The following is a 16,087-nucleotide window of genomic DNA, read 5'->3' on the forward strand; positions in this document are numbered from 1 at the left end:
TCTTACGCGTCTTTCCATCCTCGCTGGGCATGACCTTGGTGATAAGACCCATTGGCCAGTCGTTACGATGAGCCTCTTTGTCTTTTAAGAGAACAAGGTCTCCGTAGAAGGTAAAGGAATCAATTGCAATGTCCATTTCGTCTCTTACAACTTCAGCAATTTCTACTGCCAGTACTGCAGCGCAAAGTTCGAGTCTGGGTACAGAGTGTGCAGGCTTCGGGGTTAATTTGGCCTTACCCAGGATGAAACCACAATGCACCTTATTAGTTTCTAAGGTCTTCAGATAAGCTACTGCGGCTATGGCTTCTGTAGATGCATCACAGAAAATATGAACTTCTCTTCTGATTGCAGCCAAAGATGATCTTGGAGAATAACAACGTGGGACTTGGAGTTGCTCTAAGAACTTCAATGACTTCTTCCATGTCTCCCACCTTTGCTGTTTCTGAGTCGTCAGCGGGGTGTCCCAATCGGTGTTCTCGGCAGTGAGCTGTCTTAACAGTATCTTGCCTTGAATAGTGATGGGTGCTACAAACCCGAGAGGATCGTAGATGCTGTTTATGACAGATAGGACTCCTCGTTTGGTAAAGGGTTTGTCACAGGGCGACACTTGGAAGGTGAAGGTGTCCTGTTTGATATCCCACAGTAGACCAAGGCTGCGCTGTGTGGGAGGAACATTAGAACCTAGGTTGAGGTCCTTTAGGTTCGTGGCATGGTCCTCAGATGGAAACGCGTTCATTACCTCTTCACTGTTAGAGATGATCTTGTGGAGTCTAAGGTTTGATGTGGATAGCATTTCCTGTGTCCTGGAGAGTAGGTCAATTGCCTCTTCACTTGTGGGCAAGGACTTGAGCCCGTCGTCTACGTAGAAGTTCTTCTCTACGAATTGACGAGCATCGGATCCGTACTCTCTCTCACCATCCTGGGCTGTCCGTCTCAGTCCGTAGATCGCCACAGCAGGTGAAGGACTGTTGCCGAATACATGGACCTTCATCCGGTAGTCTATGACTTGATTGTTGACATTGTTGTCTTTGTGCCATAGGAACCTAAGATAGTTTCTGCTGTCTTCCTTCATGATGAAGCAATGAAACATCTGCTGAATGTCGGCCATTATAGCAACAGGTTCTTGTCTGAAGCGGATCAATACTCCAAGGAGGCTGTTGTTCAGGTTGGGTCCAGTTAGTAGCAGGTTGTTGAGAGAGAGGCCTTCATACTGAGCACTTAGGCTTGTGAGGGTGATAGACACCAAAGGATGGAAGGTACCAACATTCTTCTCCTTCCTTCAGTGGTGGCGCAGGTTCAGCATGATCTCTGTCAAAGATGTTCTGCATAAAGTCAATGAAATGCTTCTCCATCTCTGGTTTCCTCTTTAGGGTACGCTTTAAGGATGAGAACCTTGCAGTTGCTTGCTGCAGGTTGTTCGGCAACCTCGCTCTTGGGAAACGAAAGGGTAAAGGAGCTACCCAACTGTTGGAGTCATCTTGAACAAATTCTTTGTCCATAACCTTTATGAATTCTTTATCTTCCCTTGTGGGTGCTAACTTGTTGTCTTCATTTGTGGAATCGAACACTGTTGACCCGAGGTTTTCGTCCCAGGGCTGGAGCATGTTCATGTTGTTGAAGGATTCCTGTTGCCTCTTGGTGTTGCTCACTTTCTCTTTCACCCAGTAATGATGTGGGCATGGCTGAAAATGAGTGCTGCGACCATTTGGCAAGATGTGTGTTTTGTAAGAGGAGATGTTATTAGGTCTCTTCATCTTGTGTATGCAAACATCGCCTATAATTACCCAGCCTAGATCAAAGCGTTGGGCAAATGGTGCGTCGTGTGGTCCGTTAATTTGCTGACGTACCTTGTGCAGCCGGAGAATGTCTCTGCCAAGCAGAATCAGGATATCTGCGCTGTTGTTGAGGGCTGGTATCTTGTTTGCTATCCCCTTGAGATGTGGGTGATGAAGAGCAGCCTCTGGCGTTGGGATCTCTTCTCGATTGGATGGAATCTGGTTGCACTCGACAAGTGTAGGTAAGGGTATCTCTACGGTGTTATCGAGGGATGTCACCATAAGACCACTGGCCCTTCTCCCAGAGACCTCTGTAACACCGCTGCAGGTGCTTAAGGTGTAAGGGTAAGCATTTCCCTTTAAGTTAAACATATCAAAGAGTTCTGACCTTGCAAGTGATCGGTTGCTCTGATCATCCAAGAGGACGTACACCTTCACGGCTTTCTCTGGGTGACCGCTGGGATATACGTTCACCAGGCAAATCTTCGCACAGGACTTGTCCCAGAGACCTTCTCCGCAGACTTCTGTGCATGAAGAAGATATTGTGGTATGACTTGCAGTTTGAGCTGCGTCCTCCCCGCCATGGCTCGTGGTGGGGGAAGGAGTACGTGTAGAGTCAGGACGGTATGGGTGGAGTGCTTGTACGTGATCCTCACTGTCACACTCCATACACTTAATTGTAGTTTTACAGTCTTTAGCAAGGTGTTCAGTAGAAGCACAACATCTGTAGCATACCCCGAACTTCTTTAGAAGTTTCTTGCGTTCTTGGAGCGGTTTCTTCCTGAAGCCGATGCACTTTTTTAAGGGATGTGGCTTCTTGTGGATGGGACACTCACGATTTGGGTTCTCTATCTTTTCACTCTTGTTGCGCTTGCCTGGGGCTGATGTTGGTAAGGGAAGAATATCCGTCTTCTTCACTGACACTGGACCCCTGCGGTTTCTGTCATTCGAGCGTGTGCTCACGTATTTAGAAGGAGGTGAAGCTGGGCCACTGGATTCTCCGTAGGAAAAGCTTGGGTCGTTCTTACGCTCTGCAATGTCTTTTATAAACTCACAGAAGTAGGAGAACGGAGGAAATGACACTTGATGGTCTTTCTTGTATTTTGACCCTATTGCAGTCCACTTCTCTTGTACATTGTATGGTAGCTTGGAGATAATGGGGTTTACTCCAAGAGCAGTGTCCAAGTAGCTAAGGCCAGGTAGGTGGGTGTCTGCCTTGGCCAGCTGGAGCTCTAACAGCAGGTCACTGAGCTCTAGGAACTTTGAACTGTCCTTGCTTGAAACTGTCGGGATCCTTCAGATACTTCTTTCACCCGAAGGACCGATGTTCTTGGGTGTAGGACACCATATGTCTCTGATTAAATCAGCTCCGTCGAGAAGAACTACACAGACTCAAGCTGCATGATACAACTCGGGATGCCTGCCAAGACGCCTCTGGCTTATCAGTTAGGCTTCCATCTTTTATAGCAAAGAATTTTAGTGTTTACATACATGCGCAGTATAGAAATGATTTCACAGCTTGTTTCAATCACAGAGAAAGCCATGTAGGCTGAGACACAGGAATTTTATCTCTTATCTGGTTTTGGTTCTAAAGGGAACAGAAAAGATAAGTTTCAACAAGAAAATGCAACATAGACAGAACTCAATTTAACTCCTTCAGTTCCTATCATTCCCCCCTTTGACATCTTTATTCTTCACAGTCTGGAACACTGGATCCTGTAATGACAGCTGATAGTGTCCTATTCACCAGGTACTATCCCAGGCCGACGGGTTGCCCGAGGGAGACAAGTATCTTCTTTTACCCTCTCCATCCCCCAGTTACTAAGGTCACGTCTGTCATCACAAGAGTACGCTCCTTCATGTCAGAAATGAGATGTCAACCTAAAACTTAAAGAAAACAAATATCAACTTTGGTATATGTTCTGTCATTAACTTATCTTTCTCATCTGTTTCTGTATTTTTTCTTACATACAGAAAAACACCAAAAAACAAGTTTCAAAAATACATATATTACAAGGAGACAAACAACAATACGTAATAGACTTAGTATAATCCCAGCTATCCAACCTCCTATACCCTTAAACCAATTGACTGGATTCAGAAAGGAGAAGGTATCTGACCACCAACTATCTTTATTGCGATCATTGTCTTTATTATACTGATCTCTAAGTTTTTGAACATCCTCTAATTTTAACTTTAACTTTATAGTGTTGTTGGGATCTATATAATGACAGCAAGCGGGTCCGACGACCTGACACATGCCACCCTGTGCTGCCGTTAAATAATCCAGTACTATGGTATGCTGATTAGTAACTATAATAAGTTGATTCTGGACAGCAACAGTGGTGTTAAGTATATCCAATATGTCCCAGATTTGATCATCTAAATAATCTGTAGCCCTGACCAATTTATCCCACATTTGAGTGATCATAGGATAGATAAAAATTATGTGAAGATTAATTTAAGAATTAAAACCAGAATTGAACCAGAAGGGAACTGAAGGTAACTGGACACAGTCACTGTAAACAATGTTTCTGTTTGTTTTCACTTTCACCCCAATAATCCTTCACTTTCTGCTAATTCCCCTAATCCCTACTCCTAGTAAGGAACTGTTCATCTCTTCTTCAATCCTCCCCATCCACCTCACCTCCGCCTCAAAACTGTTCCTTAACATACAATCCTCTGTCTCCAAACACAGACAGCCCCCTCATGCCCTCTCCTGCTCCCACCTGCTAACACTTTCTCTGCTCCTTCTCACTGCTGGTGATATCTCTCCAAATCCTGGTCCTCCTCACCACATTCCCACAGTCATTTCTACCTCCCATCCACACTCTATCACAACCTTCCGTAACCTCTCCAACCTTATACCCATTCACCCAGCCCCCGCTTCCCCAGTCCCACTAACAGGAGCTCTGTGGAACGCTCGCTCTGTCTGCAACAAGCTTTCCTACATCCATGATCTTTTTGTTACTACCAAACTCTCCTTCCTCGCCATCACCGAAACCTGGCTCACCCCTTCTGACACAGCCTCTCCTGCTGCACTTTCGTATGGCGGCTTCCACCTTTCTCACACCCCCCGCCCCAGCAGCAAACATGGTGGAGGAGTTGGTTTTCTCCTGTCAGATACCTGCTCCTTCACCCCAATCCCACTGCCACCCTCTGTTACCCTCCCTTCCTTTGAGGTGCACTCTGTGCGCATCTACTCCCCCTCCAACCTCCAACTGGCTGTCATCTACCGCCCCCCAGGGCCAGCCACCACCTTCTTTGACCACTTCACCACCTGGTTACTTCATTTCCTTTCCGCGGACATCCCTACTATCATCATGGGCGACTTCAACATCCCCATTGACACTTCCCTCTCAGCTGCCACTAAACTTCTATCTCTCACTTCCTCCTTCGGCCTCACTCAATGGTCTTCTACAGCCACCCACAAAGATGGCCACACACTGGACCTCATCTTCACCCGCCTCTGCTCCCTATCTAACCTCTCTAACTCACCTCTTCCTCTCTCTGACCACAACCTGCTCACATTCTCTTCCCTCTTCACTCCATGTCTACAATCCCCACCCCACAAACTTTCACACCCTCGCAGGAATCTTAAACACCTTGACCTACACTCATTCTCCGAATCCCTCCTCCCTCTTACAGATATAAGTTCCTTACACAATGCGGATGACGCTGCCGCTCTATATAACACCACAATAGCTGTAGCTTTGGAATCCGCTGCCCCACTTACACATACCAAAACTCGCAAAATCAACAGACAGCCCTGGCACACCAGCCTGACCAAAGAGCTGAGGCGAGCTTCCAGGGCTGCTGAGCGCAGATGGAAAAGATCCCACTCCAACGAGCATTTCATCGCATTCAAACAGTCCCTCACTACTTTCAAGACCACACTCGCCACAGCTAAACAAACCTACTTCTCATCTCTCATATCCTCCCTGTCTCACAACCCTAAACAGTTATTTAACACCTTCAATTCTCTCCTCCGCCCCCCAGCACCTCCTCCCTCCCCACTCATCTCAGCTGAAGACTTTGCCTCATTTTTCAAGCAGAAAATTGATAACATCAGGGACAGTTTTGGTCAACAACCCCCAGAGCCCTTCCTCCCGACTTCCCAGCCCTCCACCTTCAAAACCAACTTCTCCACCATTACAGAAGATCGACTCTCCACTCTACTCTCAAGATCACATCTCACCACCTGTGCACTCGACCCGATCCCATCCCACTTCATCCCAAACCTCACCACAGTCTTCATCCCAACCCTAACCCATCTCTTCAACCTATCACTAACAACTGGTGTTTTCCCCTCAAGCTTTAAACATGCCTCCATCCTATCCTCAAAAAGCCCTCTCTTGACCCATCCTCTGTATCTAGCTATCGCCCTATATCACTTCTCCCATACGCCTCCAAGCTACTGGAACAACACGTCTACCTTGAACTGTCCTCCCATCTCTCTTCTTGCTCCCTCTTCGACCGCTTACAATCTGGCTTCCGGTCACACCACTCCACTGAAACTGCCCTTACTAAGGTCACCAATGACCTCTTAACTGCCAAGAGCAAGCGACACTACTCTGTCCTCCTCCTCCTGGACCTGTCGGCTGCCTTTGACACAGTGGACCATTCCCTATTATTACAGACCCTCTCATCCCTCGGCATCACAGACTTGGCCCTCTCCTGGATCTCATCATACCTAACAGACCGGACATTCAGCGTCTCCCACTCACACACCACCTCCTCACCTCGCCCCCTATCTGTCGGAGTCCCACAAGGTTCAGTCCTAGGGCCCCTGCTGTTCTCTATTTACACCTTTGGCCTGGGACAGCTCATAGAATCTCATGGCTTTCAGTATCATCTTTATGCTGATGACACACAGATCTACATCTCTGGACCAGATATCACCTCCCTACTAACCAGAATCCCTCAATGTCTGTCCACTATTTCATCCTTCTTCTCCACTAGATATCTGAAACTCAACATGGACAAAACAGAATTCATCATCTTTCCCCCATCTCACGTGACCCCCCCTACGAACCTATCAATTACAGTAAATGACTGCCCACTCTCCCCAGTCCCACAAGCTCGCTGCCTCGGAGTAATCCTTGATGCTGATCTCTCCTTCAAACCACATATCCAAACCCTTTCCACTTCCTGCCGACTTCAACTCAAAAATATTTCACGCATCCGTTCATTCCTCACCCAAGAATCTGCAAAAACCCTAGTCCATGCCCTCATCATCTCTCGCCTTGACTACTGCAACCTCATGCTCTGCGGCCTCCCCTCAAACACTCTCGCACCCCTCCAATCTATTCTAAACTCTGCTGCCCGACTAATCCACCTGTCCCCCCGCTATTCCCCAGCTTCTCCCCTCTGTCAATCCCTTCACTGGCTCCCAATTGCCCAGAGACTCCATTACAAAACCCTAACCATGACATACAAAGCCATCCACAACTTGTCTCCTCCATACATCTGTGACCTCGTCTCCCGGTACTTTCCTGCACGCAACCTCCGATCCTCACAAGATCTCCTTCTCTACTCCCCTCTTATCTCCTCTTCCCACAATCGCATACAAGATTTCTCTCGCGCATCACCCCTACTCTGGAACTCTCTACCACAACATATCAGACTCTCACCTACCATCGAAACCTTCAAAAAGAGCCTGAAGACCCACCTCTTCCGACAAGCCTATAACCTGCAGTAACCACCGATCGACCAAACCGCTGCACGACCAGCTCTACCCTCGCCTACTGTATTATCACCCATCCCTTGAAGATTGTGAGCCCTCGCGGGCAGGGTCCTCTCTCCTCCTGTACCAGTTATGACTTGTATTGTTTAAGATTATTGTACTTGTTTTTATGTATACCCCCCTCACATGTAAAGCGCCATGGAATAAATGGCGCTATAACAATAAATAATAATAATAATAATAATAATAATAATAATAATAATAAAAATAGAACTAACAATTTTATTGGCCACACTCATCTGCACTATATGTGGTCTCCCAGAAGGACGAGGTGTATTATCTGCTGCTCTTTTGTATAATGTATGTTTGGGTATTGCCTGCATATCCAATTGTTGGTTTGGAATGATAAAGGTAGCCGGAGTTAAACGTCCCAGAGTACAAGTACCTCTTACCCCTACTGGCAACCATTTATATGCATTGTCTCCACATACCCAGAACATATCACTAGGTAAATCCCATAAGGCTGAATGTTGTAATACCAGTCTATGGACTAAATCTATGAACGCAGATACATTCTGAAGCATACACCAATTTGGAAGTTGTCCTAAAGGGCTACAATACCCTACATCGGGATTTCCACAGGTGGGAGTTCCTTTCTCATATCCAGATGACTCGTTGCAAGGTATATTACCTGAAATATTAAAACAAGTTTCATTATTGCCCTGGGGAAATAAATTGGAATACTCCCAGGACGTATTATGCAACCTTCTTTCTAGCAGTGTTGGTTTGAAGGCGTCAGTAGAGTGGGAAGTTACACTAAAACTAACTTGTAGGCCGTACGTTGGAACTTACCCCAAATTGATTAATCGAGTCCTATTCCTTGGTACCCAAGCCCCCCCCTTATATGCCAAATATTGAAGGTGAGTGCTACTTCCTGAAAGGTTACCTTGCCACCAGGGATATCCTACCCATCCCACAACAGGTATACCGATAGTCATATTCCATAACTTCATATTATTTGTGGAATTATTAGCGAGTGTGTCAGAACAGTCAGTCCAAGCAAATAACTCTTCGGGTGGGACAGGGATAACAAGAAACGGAATACTCGTGGCTGATACTGGTGAGTACGTGCAGATCCAGCAATCTGCCGGAGGCTGAGTATCATTCAACCAATCTCTCAGTAATTTTTCATGATGTTGTATAAACATATTATTCAATGGCATCGGAGAATTTAAACTGTCCCATGCAGTTACTATCATCATTAGAGAAAATGCAAAAAACCAAAGCATTATGTTCTTTTATGTGTTGTTAACCCCTGTGGCTAGTTTGCAATGTGATGCGTGGATCCAGGTTGGTCGTCCTTCTAACTTGACAGAGGTAGGCGTTTTCAAGAGTACTTGATAAGGACCTTGGTATCGGGGTTCAAGCGTCTTTCTGGAGTGTTTCTTGACATATACGTAATCACCAGGTTGTAGACAGTGAGTTCCTTCCACACTATCCGGATCTGGAATGGAAGAAAAAACTAGAGAATGCATTTGAGTTAAATGCTTTTGTAACTGGATTACGTAACTAGTCAAACCATCCACATTAAGTGTTAAAACCTGTGGGTAGTACAACCCTGTGTTCGGTGGTCTTCCAAACAATATCTCGAAGGGTGACAGTTTAGTTTTCCCCGTGGGTGTGTACCTTACTGAGAATAATGCTAATGGGAGACACTCTGGCCATGGTCTATGGGTCTGCTCCATGGTTTTCTGTATTTTCAATTTTAGTGTCCCGTTCATTCTTTCTACCTTCCCTGAACTCTGTGGGTGGTAGGGTGTATGAAATGCTTGTTCTACACCTATCATTTGCATGACATTTTGCATTACCTCAGCAGTGAAATGTGTGCCTCTGTCTGATTCAATTGTTTCAGGGACACCGAATCGTGGTACTAGTTCCATCACTAGTTTCTTTGCAGTGGCTCGAGCTGTAGCCGTTTTCACCGGGTAGGCTTCTGGCCATCCAGAGAACATGTCAACACACACCAGAACATACTCATATGGTCCACTTCTGGGAAGTTGAATGTAGTCGATTTGTAGTCTCTGGAAAGGATATAACGGCCTAGGACTGTGTTTCCGTGGAGTCTTCACTACTTGTCCGGGATTGTGTGCTAGGCATATGGGGCAGGTGGTACAGTGTAGCTGCGCCATCTTCCCAAACCCAGGAGCAATCCAAATGTTCGTGACTAGGCGTGTCATTCCATTGGCGGACATGTGAGTTGGAAGATGAACTGCTTCTGCCATCCTCGGATATAAAACCCTAGGCAAACAGTACTTCTGATCTTTCTTCCACATTCCGTCCGTTTTTTCGGCACCCATCTTTTCCCAAGTTTCCTTGTCTGTCTGGGCGGAGTCTTCTTGGAACTTTTGTAAGTCTGTAAACAATCCTAATGCATCCTGTTGCACTATGTTTACCTTTTCTGGAGTTCCCAAAGCAGCTTGCTTCGCTGCCTGGTCTGCTTTCTCGTTGCCTTTCGCTTCCATGTTGTCTTTTCTGGTGTGTGCTGGCACCCTCATAATGGCCACCCCCCGTGTCTGGGCCACATTCTCGAGGATTTCTCTGATCAGTGTGGCATGTTTTATGGGTGTTCCTGCTGCTGTCATGAAACCCCTTGTGCGCCACAAAACCCCAAAATCATGTGCTATCCCAAAGGCATATCTTGAGTCAGTGTAGATATTTGCTGTTTTTCCTTTGGAAAGTTTTAATGCTTCTTTCAGAGCTGTCAGCTCAGCCTCTTGTGCGGACATATGGGATGGAAGTGCCTTTGCTACAATAGTCTCATGTGGTGACACTACCGCATATCCTGTGTGGAATTTTCCAGTGTCATCGGCATATCTGCTGCCATCCACAAAAAGTACAAAATCTGGATTTAGCAATGGTGTATCAGTGACATTGGGCAAGCCAACAACTTCTTGCTGCATCAGTTCTATGCAGTCATGTTCATGTTCAACTTCGTGTGGGGGTTCAAAAGAAAGTGACAATTGTTCCTCATTTACCTCATCTATCCCCCTTCAGAATCCGCAATGGGCAACAGTGTAGCCAGATTCAGATTCTGAGTTTTGGTGAACGTAACATTAGGTGGCATAAGCAAAGCACATTGTAGTCTGAGTTGTCTGGCCATAGAAATATGTTTGGAAGACACCTGGTTCAAGATACCGTATATATCATGTGTGGTACAGACAGTTAGTGGATTGTCCAATACAATATCAGAAACCTTATCAAGTAATAATGCAATTGCAGAAACTGCCCTGACACAGGATGGTGTTCCTTGTGCTACAGAGTCTAACTTAGCAGAATAGTATGCAAGGGGTCTATTCTTTTTGTCATGTTTCTGTGTCAGAATGCCAGTAGCGTGCCCTCTGATTTCAGCAGCCATAAGTTGGAAGGGCATATCATAATTGGGTATGCCTAATGCTGGGGCTGATATTATGGCCTTCTTTAGATACTGAAGTGAGGTTCGTGCGGTATCAGTCAGTTGGAAAGGTGTTGTGTTAATGCAATCATACAGTGGCTGCACGTGTTCACTAGCATGTATGACCCATTGGCGACAGGAAGAAACTAAGCCAAAAAATGCTCTCAACTGCTTATGAGTTTTTGGTTCTTTCATCTGTTGGACAATTGTGATTCTGTCATTGGTTAGGTGTCGGGTACCATGAGACAGACAATGTCCTAAAAATACAACTTTTGGTTGACAGAACTGTAATTTCTCTCTGTTGACCTTACACCCATTGTCTGATAAAAATATCAATAATGATAGCGTATGGGTTTTACAGCTAGGCTCATCAGGTGCACCAAGCAATAGGTCATCCACGTATTGTAGGAGCACAATGTCAGGTGGGTGTGGCCAGCCGGCCAACACAGACTGTAATGCTTGTGTATATAATGTGGGTGAATGCTGCATGCCTTGTGGCAGTCTGGTCCAGGCATATTGTTTGCCTTTAAACGTAAAAGCAAATAAGTGCCAACAGTTTTTGTGAAGAGGTACTGAGAAGAATGCGTTTGACAAATCAATTACTGAAAAACATTTCGATTGGCTAGGGATTTTTGCCAATAACGTGTGTAGGTTAGGTACTACAGGTGTCAAAGGAACAAGGATTTTATTTATTTCTCTCAGATCATGAACCATGCGATATTTTGGAGCGTCACCTGGTCCTCCTTTCTTTTTGACAGGAAACAATGGCGTATTAGCTTGTGATTTGATCGGTACCAATGCTCCATTGTTTATAAGATCAGTGACTTGTGCTTCAATGGCAGCCTCTTGTTGGGCACTAATGGGATACTGCCGCAGCTGAGGCAACCTTGTGTCCACGGGTACCTCCACCACAACTGGGGATACGGGAAGTAAACCAATATCTGCATTCCCTTTTGCCCATAAGGTGTCGGGCAATTTATCTAAGGCTGGGTCCCATGGTTGTTGTGTAGTGTCATCGAGACTTTGTGACTCAAGGGCTTGAATTATCATGCAGGCCTCAAGAGCATCCTCATCCTTATCTGGGATAGTAAGATGTACGGTACCATCTTCTGAGAACTTAATATCTGCCTGTAGTTTCTTTAGCACATCTACTCCCAATAGGCAGATAGGTGCTTTTTTTACAAATAAAAACTTATTCAGGAACATATTAGGTCCTATTTTAACTGGCAGAGGTTTGCTAACAGGGATTAAGCTAGATTGTCCACTAAATCCTGGAACAAAGGTTGAGTATTCTGAAAGGAGATCTGGGGTTATTACCTTGTCATTGACCACCGAAGAGGTTGCTCCGGTATCTACTAGAAAGGGTACCTTTCTTCCATTGACTTGGATTTTAACTACTGGTTCCCTAGAGTCAAGTTGCATTTTAATTGCATCTAGTCAGTCAGTGCATTCCTCCCTTCTAGGCTGAGATTCTCTATCTGCTTTTCTCTTACGGCAATCTCTCTGGAAATGACCTGGCTTCTTACAATAGTGACATGTAAAAGTTCTCCTCCTAACCTCACTGATTGGATTTCCTTGATTGTCAAATTGGGTCACCGCTACCCTTGTTTTTGCTGGTGCATTCTTCCTTTCCTGCACATCTAATTCGATTCCCATAGCTTTTTGTCTTACTCCATGGGCATCAGGTACTGACCTCCAATCAGGGGTGCTTATTTTCAGGGGATCTCGTATTTCTTTGAGTAATCCTTCCATGAAAGCTTTTGCCAATAGTCTTGATACTCCCTCATTATTTGTATCAAGACCCTCATCTTGGAAAGCCGTTTCCAATATCCGGAAGAAATCGGTTACTGATTGTCCCGGTTTCTGCGGTATGGCTGTCATGTTACCTCTCTGTCTCTGTTTTGTCTGCATAAAATTGTCAAGGGCAGTCAAAAAGGGCTCTCTTGAAGCCTGAGTTCGAGGATTACCCTCTTGGTCATTATCAGCAGGTCTATTTGGTCCAATGGTCTGTGAAAACTCCCCTTGGGTAGTTATAGGTAACTTTAATCTACATAGGTCTTCCCCATCCAACCAGGTCCCTCTGTGCACGGTCAGTACTTGTCTTATGTATCGGGCAAACCCCATAGGAAAGGTAGTTGGATCTGGAGCATTTGACAATAATGCCATACATTCTGGGGCAGACCATGGAATATAATGATTGGTATGAATCTGTCTGGTGTGTGTAACACCTTGTTCATCTACTTCTCTAAAAGGGCGTGTTTGAGTCCTAAGAGGGGCTAACCTGCTAGGGTGGTGATAACGGGGCGCTCCACAGGCTAGGCAAGTATCTCTCCAGTCTGGATTTTGTTGACCACAATTACTACAAATCCATCCTGGATTGCCATTATCAGATGATAGCGATTGTACATCAGGGCACAGTCCGGTGGATGGTGGTATAACCGGCACTGTAGGTGGGACTGTTATACGGGTTGGGGCAGGATAGGGTGGTGGTTCCTGTTTCTCAGACACAGGGCTAAACTCTTTGGGGCGTATCCATCTTTTTGTTTTCTCATTATACGCCCAGTTTTCTCGCTTAGCAACCTGTGATACTTTAATACATGCCTCTACCTGTTCACCCCACCCATTGTCTGCAATTCTTCCTGATTTTGTGTCTTTTATCTCCTTCCATTTTTCTTCGTCTAAAGCTTCTTTACCTTTTAGCTTAAAAATTCTTAGTACCACCTTTAAGTCTTTTGCTGCACTACTTCCACATCTATCTTTTATTATTTCACATAGCAATTTTCCTTCTTCCGCTGTTTTCCCCTGACTGTTTCCCATTTTCTTATCCTGTATCACTTATCCCTCCTGTTAGTCCCCCGCCTTAGGTGGTGTATTGGGTAAGCTCAAGACTCAGCTCTACTATACCTCGTTACCTTCTTCCTAAGGTGCTAACAGACTGAATGGAGTTTCTGTTCCTCTTTGTACTACGTGTTTCGTGTACTTGTACGCTATATATGCTGCAAACAGAAGCACTCCCACAACACACAGGGATGTGAATAGGATATCCATTCACTGGGTTTCTTCAGTCATATCTTGTCACAGGCTTATTTTGTGATCCTGTGCTCATTCAATCATACTCTTATCTGTCACAAGGTTTATTCGTAAAGGGTGTTGATTTAAGCTTAGGCGGTGACCTCCCCGAAAGGACGCTGTCACATAACCCAGTTAGGCAATATCACCACTCTTTGGACGAATACCTACTGTGCAGCTTATTTTCTACTTTCCACAATCCTTCAAATCAAAGTAGCCACTCAACAACCTCCTTGATTCCTAACACGGAACCGTCTATTGTGCCCTGCAAATGTCCAATCACCATACCCGTTATGATTTGCATCAGCTCTTCTCCTAAAAATAGCAGTACACAGGCAGAATCTACAATAACCTCTCATCCGAGCAGAAGTTACATATGTATGTCACACCCGATTTCCTCAGAGTTCTTATACAGACCCGATTTTACGGCCCCCTCCTCTACTAGATTCCCCTTGATATGGACCTTAGTTAAAATGATATATTATGAAGAGCAGAGAAGAGAAAAATGATCTCTTACCTGGCCAGGTGTTTAGGTCTGCTGTTCACAATATCATCAATAACCGGTGTGGTCCGGAGGTCGGGTAGTCTTGTAGAGGTGCCTATTTCGGGTCCCTGTTCGGGCGCCAGGAAACTGTCGGGATCCTTCAGATACTTCTTTCACCCGAAGGACCGATGTTCTTGGGTGTAGGACACCATATGTCTCTGATTAAATCAGCTCCGTCGAGAAGAACTACACAGACTCAAGCTGCATGATACAACTTGGGATGCCTGCCAAGACGCCTCTGGCTTATCAGTTAGGCTTCCATCTTTTATAGCAAAGAATTTTAGTGTTTACATACATGCGCAGTATAGAAATGATTTCACAGCTTGTTTCAATCACAGAGAAAGCCATGTAGGCTGAGACACAGGAATTTTATCTCTTATCTGGTTTCGGTTCTAAAGGGAACAGAAAAGATAAGTTTCAACAAGAAAATGCAACATAGACAGAACTCAATTTAACTCCTTCAGTTCCTATCAATATCTTTGGAAAACTCTGTAGTCGCTTGAACAGTGCATCCTCTATGGCTTCTGGCCTGCCAAAGTTTCTCTCTAGTCTTTCCCATGCAGCCATGAGACCAGCCGTTGGATTACTGATATGTACAGACCTGAGTCTCTTGACACGCTCTGTGGATTGTGGTCCTAACCATCTGATCAGCAGGTCCAGTTCTTCCGCAGCAGTGATGCCGAGGTCACCAGTTACGGTTCTAAAGGCACTTTTCCAACCTCTGTAATTTTCAGGTTGGTCGTCGAACCTTGTGAGACCGGTTTTAGTAAGTTCACGGCGAATCATGTACCTTGCGAAATCGGACATGTCTGTTCTTTCTGACTTAGGATGCACAATTGTAGGCTGAGCGGTGTTGTACATAGGGGTGGAGACGTCTTGGCCTTGAAACATGGGGAAGTATGGAGTGGCATATGCATTTAGTCCAGCAACTGGTTTGGTGGGTATAGTTTCTGCTACCTGCGGAGGTGGCACTGTGTGGTTGTCGAGGGTATAATGACCTGCTGGCATATTGGGTTGCATGTAGGTATTAGCCTGTGGAGTTTGGTGAGATGCAGGGTTTTGGCGCATACTGGAATATGAAGGAAGTTCAAGTTTGGGAGCATTGTACTGACCTTGAATGCAGGATTCTGTAAGTGGATCGGCATCCTGGTACTCTGGAGAAGCGTCAACACCATCAGGAGTGTTGGTGATGATCTGCGGTTCGCCATCTTGGCTTAGCACGTAGTCTCTTGTGCGTTCAATAGGGTCTTCTGCCTCCATTTCACACAAACTGACGCTGTCTCTTTGACTCCCACTGATAGCCTGCTTGAGTACCTTTAATTCTGCCATGGCTGTTGCATGCTCACATTCCTTCTCTAGAGCTTCCATGCGTGCCGCTTCAGCGTCCATTTCTGCTCTATTTTGTGCAGCAGCTGCATCCATTTCTGCTCTTTTCTGCAGCAGCTGCATCCATTTCTGCTCTCTTTTGTGCAGCAGCTGCATCCATTTCTGCTCTCTTTTGTGCAAAGGCAGCTTGTACCTTAGTAGTTTCAGCCTTAGCACGTGCTCTTATAAGCTGCTCA

At 45.4% G+C, this 16,087-nt stretch overlaps 1 pseudogene; it reads right to left on the minus strand.

Annotated features, from left to right (window-relative positions):
• Positions 1 to 7,025: 7,025 nt before the first annotated feature.
• LOC141083705 (uncharacterized) lies at positions 7,026 to 8,720 on the minus strand (annotated as a pseudogene).
• Between the last annotated feature and the right edge of the window lie 7,367 nt (positions 8,721 to 16,087).

Source organism: Dendrobates tinctorius, unplaced genomic scaffold (assembly GCF_039654945.1).
Source record: "Dendrobates tinctorius isolate UK_male_01 unplaced genomic scaffold, ASM3965494v1 ptg000020l, whole genome shotgun sequence".
Classification (NCBI taxonomy): Eukaryota; Metazoa; Chordata; class Amphibia; order Anura; family Dendrobatidae; genus Dendrobates; species Dendrobates tinctorius.